This window comes from Erinaceus europaeus, chromosome X (assembly GCF_950295315.1).
Source record: "Erinaceus europaeus chromosome X, mEriEur2.1, whole genome shotgun sequence".
Taxonomy (NCBI): Eukaryota; Metazoa; Chordata; class Mammalia; order Eulipotyphla; family Erinaceidae; genus Erinaceus; species Erinaceus europaeus.
The window spans coordinates 96,589,639-96,602,182 of record NC_080185.1 but is presented as its reverse complement, the minus strand read 5'-3'; positions in this window follow the sequence as shown (position 1 = coordinate 96,602,182).

Sequence of the window (12,544 nt, the reverse complement as noted above, 5' to 3'; positions counted from 1 at the left end):
TCAGAAAGCCCGCTCTTGCACTGTTAATGGTTTGACCTTGGGCAAGTTCTTTAGCTCTCTGTGTCTCCACTTTCTCGTCTCTGAACTAAGGTTTGATAATACTCACACCATAGAGTTGTTATGGGGCTAAAACGAGATTAAATATGTAAAGAACACTTGACAGGGGCTGGGTGGTAGCGCACCCTGTTAAGCACACATAGTACTAAGCCGGAAGGACCTGTGCAAGGATCCGGGTTCGAGCTCCTGACTACCCACCTGCAGGGGGCTAGCTTCACAAGCTGTGAAGTAGGTCTGCAGGTGTCTTTCTCGCTCCCTATCTCCCCCATCTCTCTTAATTTCTCTCTGTCTTATTCAATAAAATAAATAAATAAAATTAAGAAAAAGGGAAAAAATGGCCGCCAGGAGCAGTGAATTTGTAGTGCCAGCACCCAGCCCCAGAGATAACCCTGAATGCAAAAAGCAAACAAACAAACAACACCATAAGCACTAAATATTAGCCCTCGTAGTTGCTTTTGTAATTGTTGTTAGTACAGCTTCCCTGTACTTTCATCCAATCCTTTATATGCAAATATGGTTAAAAAAAAATAAGCCAAACTGTATTAGAGGGTATTTTTAAAGAAATTGAATTGTTTTAAGCAACTCAAAACCAAAACAAGTTTAATAGTAACTCTCTATAAAAGTAGAATTTTGAAATAAAAGGAAGGGGGGTGGTACTGAGAAAGACTGTTACTTTTGAAAAAAGCATGTACCTTGGAAATTATAAAGGAATTATTTCCTAAAAATAAAACTAGGTCATCACTGCAAAAAGAAAGAAAGAAAGAAATTTGAACATGAACGTCGGTTGAACTGAATGAAAGCCCAAGTGAGGTATCAAATAGACCTCAAATAAATTAAGTGATGTTGCTGTTTGCATGAATAGCAATGACTTTATCACAGTGGGAAGAATTTTTCTCCTTGTAGAAGGCTTTTGCAGACCTCGAGAGATAGAGTCTATCTTCCAGCTTAAAATAGCTCCTTTCATAATCTTTTTTTTATTTTTTATTTTTTATTTATTTTATTTTATTTTATTTATTCCCTTTTGTTGCCCTTGTTGTTTTATTGTTGTAGTTATTATTGTTGTTGTCATCGTTGTTGGATAGGACAGAGAGAAATGGAGAGAGGAGGGGAAGACAGAGAGGAGGAGAGAAAGATAGACACCTGCAGACCTGCTTCACCGCCTGTAAAGCGACTCCCCTGCAGGTGGGGAGCCGGGGTTCGAACCGGGATCCTTATGCGGGTCCTTGTACTTTGCGCCACCTGCGCTTAACCCACTGCGCTACAGCCCGACTCCCTCATAATCTTTTAAATGTAAGAACGTTTACATGCACGACAGCAGGGCTGACATTATTAGCTATGTTTATCAGTTAAGTAACAAATTGTCTAAAATATTTTGGACTTCTCTTTTTTACTCAGGTGAAGTTAAAAACAAGCAAATAGATAACTATTATTTTTTAACCAGAATACTGCTCAGTTTTGGCTTCTGGTGGTGCAGGGGATTGAACCTGGGTCTATGGAGCCTCAAGCATGAGAGCCTGTTTGCATAACTATTATGCTATCTACCCCCACCCCCGCAAATAGATAATTTTAATTCTGCTTATATAGTCTCAAGAGTATTTATTAATTTAATAAAGCCCACATTTGTGACCGGTAATTGAGAATGTTGACATAACCAGGCTCCCTGGTACAAAATGCAAGACTTAATGTTTCATCATGGCTGTGATTCACAAAAGCCCTTAGAAACAAATTGAAAAAAATAAGGACAGAAAGAAAAAATATAACATGAAACTCAGACTGGATGTGGTGTATTGCACCCAAACACAGGACCCTGGGGGAGAGGGAGAATGGAGGGAGTGGAAAGGGTGTTGGGTCTCAGTGTATGATGGTGGGAATGGACCTAAGTTGCGGCTGAGAATGTTTTTCAGACACCTATCACAGGGAGGTGAAAGATTGTACCTATGTGTCAACAAGTCCCCATTACAATTATATATATATGTGAGACAAGGGCGCTGGGCAGTGGCACAACTGGTTAAGTGCATGTGGTGCGAAGTGCAAGGACACCTGCAAGGATACCAGTTCGGGCCTGGCTCCCACCTGCAGGGGGGTCACCTCACATGAGTTGAAGCAGGTCTTGCAGGTGTCTGTCTTTCTTTCCCCCTCTCTATATTCCCCTTCTCCCTCAATTTCTCTCTGTTCTATCCAATAACAACAACAAATGAAAAAAAAAAAAAAGGCCTCTAGAAGCAGTGGATTCGCAGTGTGGGCACCGAGCCCCAGCGATAACCCCGGAGGCAAAAAAAAAAGAAACAAATTGATGGAGACAATCAAGAAATACCAATGAAATTTCTATCACCTCACTAATTTCTCTCTAGTCTTAACACTTAAGACTAGACTTATATGACTACGTTGTGGTGATTTAAAAAATTCAACACGTTCTTCTATTTGACTTTTTTGTTATTGAGTATGCTGTGTTCCAACATACTTTTAAAACTGCAACATAACAAAAGTTTCATTTATCTCTTATTGGCACAATTAATGGAAAACATATTGGTGGATTTTCTTTCTTTTTTTTTTAATTTATTTCTTTATTGGGGAATTAATGTTTTACATTCAACAGTAAATACAATAGTTTGTACATGCATAACATTCCCCAGTTTCCCATTTAACAATACAACCCCCACTATAACATATTGGTGGATTTTCTACTTTCTAATATTTAAAATAGCAACATAGTAAGTTGAAAGAATATACATGAGGAGACCATTTCTTACACGTTATTTGGTCTTTTAAAACATTATTTACAGAATTTTTTTTTCCAGAGCATTGATTAGCTCTGGTTTATGGTGGTGCGGGAGATTGAACCTGGGACTTTGGAACCTTAGACACGGGAGTCTCTTTGCATAACCATTATACATACTATCTACCCCCAACCCCTAGATTTTTTTTTTAAAGTAAACTCAAATTTGCCAGTAGAAACTATTAGGATTACTCCAAAATCAGATAACTGCCATATATATATGCAGAGTACAGAGGATTTAGAAAGGCAAAGCTGGACTCTATCACTGGGGCTTGATTTTTTTTTCTTCTAGTGTTTGCCCTTCTTCCGTAGCCAGTCAACAGGTCAGGTTGAAAGCTGTCAGGAGCTGCTCCTTGCTGGCTTTGAAAGTGACTGGGATCCATGTGGATTCAGTCGGCTAGGAAGGATCCCCAATGAATGGGTACTTACGGAATGCACCACGAGAAGGTCAATACAATGCATCCCACTGGGGCTTGGTGCAGCACTATGAATCCCCATCGCCGGTGGCCACCCCCCCTTTTCTTTCTATTTTATTTAATAGGACAAAGGGAAATTGAGAGGGGAGAGAGACAGACACCTGCAGTTGCTTCCCTGCTCCTGAAGCATCACCGCTGCAGGTGGGGAGTGGTGGCTCAAACCCAGATCCTTGCCCATGAAAACGTGCACTCAACTGGTGTGCCACTGCCCAGCCCCCAAGTTGGACCTTGAAAAATTCATGTTAAGTGAAATAAGTCAGAAACAGAAGGATGAATATGGGATGATCTCACTCTCCGGCAGAAGTTGAAAAACAAGATCCGAAGAGAAAACACAAGTAGAACCTGAACTGGAGTTGGCGTATTGCACCAAAGTAAAAGACTCTGGGGTGTGTGTGTAGGGGGGAGAATACAGGTCCAAAAAGAGTGACAGAGCAGAGGACCTAGTGGGGGTTGTATTGTTATATGGGAAACTGGGGAATGTTATGCATGTACAAACTATTGTATTTACTGTCGAATGTAAAACATTAAGTCCCCAATAAAGAAACTTAAAAAATTAAAAAAGACATAGGAATCTAACTTTGTATTGTTTTCCATGTAATAGCACCATTTAGCAAACAAGCCATCACTTAATTGAAATCCACCTTTATTATATACTATGTTAAATTTCCATAAAATAAGTTTCTTACTTTTCTGTTCTGCTGTACTGATCTACTTGTCTGTTCTTGTGCCAATGCCCTGTTCTTCTGCTGACTACCCTGGCATCCTAATGAGTGTAACTATTCATTAATTTGAGATACTACTAGTGGGGTATTACTGGTCTTGCCTTTTCGAGTTTTGGTATCTGCGATCGCAGACTTGTTGAGCTACTTATTATTTTTCACACAAATCTACAGGGTCCCCTAGTTAGCAGTTATCACTTACACATGGTAATACCTCCGTCAGCTCATCAAGTCAGTTGAGTTCAAGTTGCAGTCAACACTTATTGATGACCTTTTAGCTTTGTTGTCTTAGGAGGCAGTACCCAGAGATTAACCAGGAGGATGGAGAGGAGGGGGAGGGAGAAAGAAATCTTTCCAGAAGCCATTGGCAGAAGGCTATGCTTGCTTGTGACTATCTCCCACTGTCCTCAGGGAGGACCGCCTGGGTCAGTGAGGTAGTAAAGAAAGGTAGAAGAGCATGTTTCTCCGGCATGTGCCTTTTCATTTTCCTGATTACAAGTTTAGAATGCAAGAGGGAAAAAAACCCTATGAGGAATACTTAGGTAGAGTTAGGGGAAGGGGCGCCTTTAACAGTGGAGTAAGAACCACTAATTTGAATCTTATAAAATGAAGAAGGAGAAGAGAAGGAGAAGGAGAAGTTGTCGTCATCATGGAACATGTACTCAGTGGAGTACTACTTAGCAGTTAAAAAAAAAAGACTGTAATGTGTCCCTTGGGACTAAATGGATGGACTTGGCAGTGGTTATGCTCATTGAAGTAAGAAAGTGAAGGACAACTACAAGATGATTTCACTCATATGTGGAATATAGAGAACTGAAAGACATGAACTTGGAAAAAGGAAAACATATATATGGTGTGGGGGTAAATAGCATAATGGCTATGCAAACAGACTCACATGCCTGAGGCTCCAAAGTACCAGGTTTAATCCCCTGCATCATCATAAGCCAGAGATGAGTAGTGCTCTGGTTAAAAACAAATACATATATAGTTATATATATTTTTATATATTGTAATCAATCTATATCTATGATCTTGGGAGAACTATGGTGGTTACCATGGGAGGCGGGTGGAGGAACAGAACTTTGATGGTGGGATGGTGTGGAATTATACCCCTAATATCTCTTTTTAAAATTTATTTATTTATTTATTTTCACCTTTTTTGTTGCCCATGTTTTTTTATTGTTGTTGTAATTATTATTGTTGTTGTTGATGTTGTCGTTGTTGGATAAGACAGAGAGAAATGGAGAGAGGAGGGGAAGACAGAGAGGAGGAGAGAAAGAGAGACACCTGCAGACCTGCTTCACCGCCTGTGAAGCAGGTGGGGAGCCGGAGGAGTTGCTTCACAGGCGGTGAAGCAGGTCTGCAGGTGTCTCTCTTTCTCTCCTCCTCTCTGTCTTCCCCTCCTCTCTCCATTTCTCTCTGTCCTATCCTATGTCCTGTCGCTATACCCCTATTATCTTATGGTCTTGTATATCACTATTAAATCCTTAATTAAAAAAAAAGGTGGAAGAACAGCAGGAAAAAATTGCCTGCTTCTGAGTTTTGATTAGAAATGCTTTATTGTTTTAATATATTTATGAGAGAGGGGGAGAGAGAGAGAGAGAGAGAGAGAAGGAGAGAGAATCAGAGCATCACTTTGGTACATGTGATGCTGGAGGTCCAACCCAGGATGTTGTGCTTAAGGGCCCAACACTTTATCTACTTGTGCCACTTTGCAAAATGGCTTTATTCTTTTCTAAGAAAAAAAAATAACATAAGTTTTGTTAGTGATTTAATAGTGGTTTACAAGATCATAAATTCTCAAAAAGAGAATTGAGGCTCACTGTAGCCAGTGACAAGAGAATTGAGGCTAATTATATGGCTAACAGAAGCGATGTGCAAACGGAAGACACGTGACACAGAAAATGGCAATGCAACATAGGGCAAGAGGGAGTTTAGTAGTTCCCCACCACTCCGCCAAAGTTCTGTACCCACCCTCCCTCTCTCAAGTATAGTTCTCACAAAGTCTTAGAGATAGTTTGGTTACTTCTTCACTTTTTCCAAGTTCCTCTTTTTCAGTTGTCTGTATTCTCCACGTGAATGAAACCATCCAGTAGTTGTCTTTCACTTGCTTACTGCCTTCTCTAAGCACAGTCACCTCCAATTCCATCCATTTTGTCCTGAAGGGTACAATCTCATCTTTTTAAATTACAGAGTAGCATTCCATGGAGTATGTGTTCCATAACTTCTTTATCCAGCCATCTGTCGATGGGCATTTAGGCTACAACTCCCTGACTATGATGAATAATACAGCTATGAGCATGGGGGCCAGGCAGTGGTGCAGCCAGTTCAGCGCACATAGTATTAAGCGAAAGGACCCGTGCAAGGATCCAGGTTCGAGCTCCTGGTTCCCTACCTGTGGGGGGTTGCTTCACAAGAGGCAAAGCAGGTCTGCAGGTGTCTGTCTTTCTTTTTCCCTCTCTATCTCCCCCTCCTCTCTCAATTTCTCTTTGTTCTATGCAATAAAAGGAAAAAATGGCTCCAGAAGCAGTGGATTTGTAGTGCTGGCACCAAGCCACAGCGATAACCCTGGAGGCAAAAAAAAAAAAAGGGGGGGGAGGGTACCCATGTCCTTTTGAATTAGTGCTCTCACGTCCTCTGATTACATGCCCAAGAGTGGTATTGCTGGATCATAAGGCAGTTCCACTTTTATTTGCTTAAAGATTTTCCATAGGGGCTGCACCAGTTTGTACCCACCCACACACACAGACAGTGTAATGAAGTTCCTCTCTCTCTACACCCTTGCCAGCTCTTGTCATTTCCTGTTTGTAGGCTATTCTCCCAGGTTTAAGGTAGAATCTCAATGTGATCTTAATTTGCATTTATTTATTTTTTTTACCAGAGCACTGTTCAGCTCTGGCTTATGGTGGTGCGGGGGATTGAACCTGGTACTTCAAAGCCTCAGGCATGAGAGTCTGTTTACATAACCATTATGCTACTTACCCTCCGCCCCTCAATTCTCTTTTTAAATAGTGTCATGAAAATGTAAAAGTAGTTAATGGGTGTGGGTATAGAGAATTAACAACTGATGGGCCAGATAAATAGCTCATTTGGATAGTTCACTGCTTTTCACTGTCCAAGGTTTGAGCCTGGCCCACACTGCATCAAAGGAAGCTTAGGTGCTATGGTCTTTTTGACTCTCTCTCTCTTTCTCTTGAGAAAGAGAGAACTAAAAATGAATGTATAGAAAGAAGCATGGGGGTGGTGGTGGCGACATACCTAATTGAGCGCACATGTTACAATGTGCAGGGGCCCAGGTTTGAGCCTCTCGTCCCCACCTGCAGGGGGAAAGCTTTGCAAGTGGTGAAGCAGTGTTGCAGGTGACACTCTCTCTCTATCACACACTTCCCTCTCAGTTTCTGTTTCTATGTAGCAAATTAATATGTGGCTTTGTTTAAGGTTAAACAAGTGAGAGGTTTATTCATAAAAATCACTGTCAACATGAGGGGAAAAGCCTAGCTAAGAAAATAGGCAAAAGTCCAAAGTCTGGGAGTCAGCCGGTAGCGCAGCGGGTTAAACGCACATGGCGCAAAGCGCAAGGACTGGCGAAAGGATCCTGGTTCGAGCCCTGGCTCCCCACGCAGGGGAGTCGCTTCACAGGCAGTGAAGCAGGTCTGCAGGTGTCTATCTTTCTCTCCCCCCTCTCTGTCTTCCCCTCCTCTCTCCATTTCTCTCTGTTCTGTCCAACAACAATGACATCATCATCAACAACAATCACTACAACAATAAAACAAGGGCAACAAAAGGGAATAAATAAATAAATAAATATTAAAAAAAAAAAAGAAGAATCTGCCGCTCCTGGCAGCCATTTTAAAAAAAAGTCCGAAGTCTACAACTAAGCTACCCAAGACCACCACATGAAGAGATCAGGATCAGTCCAGAGCTACACCAACAGGAGAGTGCTGTGATCGATCCAGTTAAGAGAGCGAGCTGCTGCAAGTCCTTGCTTATATAGTCCCTGCACCCACATTCTCTTGTGAGTGTGCTCTGTACTTAGGCTGACGACATTTGTATGCTAATTGTCCCAAATTCCTGTTGGGATCACATATCTTCTATCCAATAAATAAAGATATAAAAAATTTTAATGAAAAAAGTATGAGTATTGAAAGTCTCCTGTACCTTGTGTTATTCACATAGAGAGACATTTCCTGGAAGTGAGTTACAAGAATATAATCTTAGAGCAGGGAGATCACCTAGGTAGAAGGTACACTTGACTATGGGCAAGGACACACGTTTGAGCCTCTGACGCCACGTGGGAGCACCACATTTAGGGGAAGTTTCATGAGCAATGGAGTGATGCTGTTGATGTGGCTCCTATTTTTTTTTTTTTTTTTGCCTCCAGAATTATTGCTGGGGCTTGGTGCCTGTACTATGAATCCACTGCTCATGGTGGCCATTTTCCCCGTTTTATTGAATAGGACAGAGAAAAATTGAGAGGGGAGGGGAAGACACAGAGAGGGAGAGAAAGATAGACACCTACAGACCCGCTTCACCACTTGTGAAGCAACCCCCCTGCAGGTGGGGAGCCGGGGACTCAAACCAGGATCCTTGCACGGGTCCTTGTGCTTCGTACTATGTACACTTAACCCAGTGCGCCACTGCCTGACCCCTTCTCTTCTATTTTTGTCTCTCCCTCTCTGTTTCTGTGATTAAATAAAAACATCTGTTGAGAGCTGAGAAATTGTGTTGGCACAATGCCTCAGGGGCAAAAAAGGGAAAAATAATCTAGTTTTCTTCCATTTCTCATTACAGATTAACATCCTTGTTTATTAAACTACGAATTGGTGACACTGCATTTTTTAGGCTTTGTAATATTATAAACCAATGCTAACTCAATAAAAATATGTTAAAATTAAAAAAAAATTTTTTTTGAAAGGGAAAGGTAAAGAGGGCTGGGTGGTAGCACACTTAGTTGAACACACATGTTTCAATGCACAAGGACCCTGATTCCAACCTCCAGCCTCTACCTGCAGGGGGAAAGCTTTACAAGTGGTGAAGCAGTGCTGCAGGCATCTCTTTGTCTCTCTTCCTCTTTATCTCCCCCTTCCCTCTCTACCTCTGACTGTCTCTGTCTAATAAATAAAGATAATAACAATTTTAAAAAAACATTAATTTTTTTTTTAAAAAAAAAAGAAGGAGGGAAGAAAGATGGAGAAAGAGAGATACTTGAAGACCTGTTTCACAGCTGGTGGAGCTTCTTCCCCTGCAAGCGGGGGTGGGGGGAATGGCTTGAACCTGGATCCTTGTGCACGATGACATGAGCACTCCTCCAGCTGGACCACCGCCTGGCTCCTCTAATCTTGTTTAACAGTGCTGGCCAGTGAGGAAGAAACCTGCTCCGGGTTCCAGCCTCCCAGCAGGGAGCAAGTTTCCTCAACCCCTCTAGCCACCACCACCACCACCACCACTCCCCATTTTCTGCCCTCTTCTGCTGCACGTGGCTGCTGAGCACCCTGTGCAGGCTCACCCCCACCCAAGTCCCTCTGAGTCCCACCAAACCCTGCCTGATGCACCTGACTGCTAGAAGTCAGGGTGCACTTGTCTCTGTCTGGGAAAGACTCCCTCTGGGGTCCTCACTGGAGCTCTCTCCATCCCCAGGCTCTAGTTGGCCTCTGCGGCCAGAAAATTATCTTTGATCTCCCCCCCACCTCTTCCCCCACAGACACATACAAGGTGGGATCTGCTGAGGTAGAATGCTTTTCCTCTCTACAAAACTGAACCAATTTGTAGTTAATATGTATTTATGTATTCAATATATATGTATACAAGTCACAGTACCCACAAGCAAAGTTCCTGGTTCAAGTCAAATTATTCCAAATAAAATCTTCTACCTACTCTCCTTTCCTTCTAAGGAATAAGCATCATAGTTTTCAGAGTCTGAGATCAATTTAGTTGCAATTGTCATTTGCAAGTTATTTGTTGTAGTTATCCAGATTCCATATATATAACTGAAATCACCCAGTAGTGATCTTTCACTTCTTTTTTCACTTAAGATAATCACCTCTAGTTATATGCACTACCATCCCTTCTTACTCCCCACTAAGGCTTCGCTGGGATTTCATGCTTATGTGAGTACCTTGCACGGCCAACTCTTTTTATCTGTCTTAAGATATTTATTCGTTTGTTTATTTATTTATTTTGGATAGAGACAGGCATTGACAAGGAAAAGGGAAAGAGAAGGAGAGAGGGAGAGAGAGAGACCTGCAGCACTGTTCCACCACTCGTGAAGTTTCCCCACTGTAGGTGGGGACCAGAGCTTGAACCTGGGTCCTTGTGCACTGTAATGTGTATGCTCAACTGGTTGCCTCACCACCTGGTCCCTCCTTTTTCCTTTCCTTTTCTCACCGTCATAAATTTGAACAGAGAGAAAACTCAGCCTCAAACCCAAGCAGACGAGGGCCATTTATGCCACCTCAGCTCCTGCTAGAACTAGTCAGAGAGGGAGACCATGCCAGCCCTCCTCACCTCCACCTCTGCTATCCAAGAGTGCTGGCAGAAACACTCTAGATGAATTTGCAGGGGAGGATTATTTTCAAATGCAGATGGTGTGCCTGGCGGCTTCCTCTGGCCCCTCCAGAGCTACTCCATCCTCCTCCAGCCACTTGGTGGCCCTGCAGGCCTACCTCCCTGAGTTCAGTCAACAGGCTCCTGTGCCCTCTCCCTCCCAGTAGTCTCAGGCTGCCAGGAGGAGATGGGAAGCTGGGAAGAGAGAGATGAGGTTTTCATTTCCTGCCAGTGCCTATCTGCTGGGTCTCAGAGAGCTAGCTGCCTGCATCCCTGAACCAAGAGCCATAGCTCCTGTCAAGAGACCCTCTTGACAGAATTCTTTCTTGAGCTTCCAGTAACTGTTCCCTCCTTCTGCTCCTTCTGGCCTGTGTCTTCTCTCAGTCCCAATATGCCTTTGTAAAAAGTCTATTAAGCTTGTCTCGGTTTGCTCAATCTCAGGGCAAATCTCTTTCCTGCCAGAACCTGAAATGATACAGGCGGCTTGTCTGGCAAGGCCTTTGGATGGAACATCCATGGACCCTTTATTGTTCTGGGCAGAGGTAGAGAGAGTTGGAGATGACTGCAGGCACCTGGCCCGAAGCCGGGATCTTGAAAACTGTGGGGACAGGGGCTGTATCCTACTGTCTTTGCACCCCCAGCTCTTTGGCAAGGCCTGTCTTGTAGTCGCAGGTCCTTTCTTCATTTTTCGGCCATGATGATGATGATGATGATGATGATGATGATGATGATGATAATGATGATGATGATGATGATGATGATGATAATGATGATGATGATATCTTTATCAGCCTCCTTTTTCTTTTCTTACTATTTTGGTTATTTTTATTTTATTGGACAGAGACAGAGAGAGAAGTCAAGAAGAAAAGAGGAGTTAGGGAGAGAGAAAGCGATACCTGCAGTACTATTTCACCACTCATGAAGCTTCCCCCTGCAGATGGTGACCAGGGACTTGAACCCGGGTCCTTGCACATGATGGTATGTGTACTCAGCCATGTGCACCACCACCCAATCCTGTTTTGTTTTTTTTTCTGGTAAGAAAACTAAACATGAGATTTATCCTCTCTGTATTTAACAGTATGTACTGTGCTGTACCACAGATCTATAGAGTTTAGTCATCTTATAGATTGCGTCATTTTTCACTAAAATGCAGTGATCTCATAGAATTATTTTATAATAGGTAAAAACAGAGGGAAAAAAGACACAAAGCAAGTATTTATATGCAACTAGTTGGGCAGGTTTTTTTTTCTTTGAGTACTCTGTTTCTATAATAAGATGAGTGTTCTCTACAGTCCATTCCAGTGTGATTCTGAACTGTTAAAAATGAGTCATAGGAATGGGGATGCAGAAAGGAAAAGCAATTTTGATCATTTTAACATTTCCGTAAAAATCAAGAAACAGGTAGAACTGGCTTTGACCCACTGGAGCCTGTTGTCTGTCCAGAATAGTTTCCCATTTCTTCCCCTGGGGCACTTGGAGATTTCTTTCCTTGATGCCACATGACTCTGGTGTACAGTTCATTCGTAGTGCCCTATCCTTCCATGACAAGCATTTAGTAGTCACGTGACCTAAACAGAGCTATTCTGAGCCTTCTCTAGAATTGATACATGCATAAGGGGACACAGATTACTTTCTCCTACAGTTGCTCTATCTTTCTGCTTAGATCTTGACTACCTTTGACAAATCATTTAACTCTTGTTATATATATATATATATATATATATATATATATATATATATTTATTTATTTATTTTCCCTTTTGTTGCTCTTGTTTTGTATTGTTGTTGTAGTTATTATTGTTTTTTTAATGATGTCGTCGTTGTTGGATAGGAGAGAGAGAAATGGAGAGAGGAGGGGAAGACAGAGAGGGGGAGAGAAAGACAGACACCTGCAGACCTACTTCACCACCTGTGAAGCGACTCCTTTGCAGGTAGGGAGCCGGGGGCTTGAACCGGGATCCTTATGCTGGTCC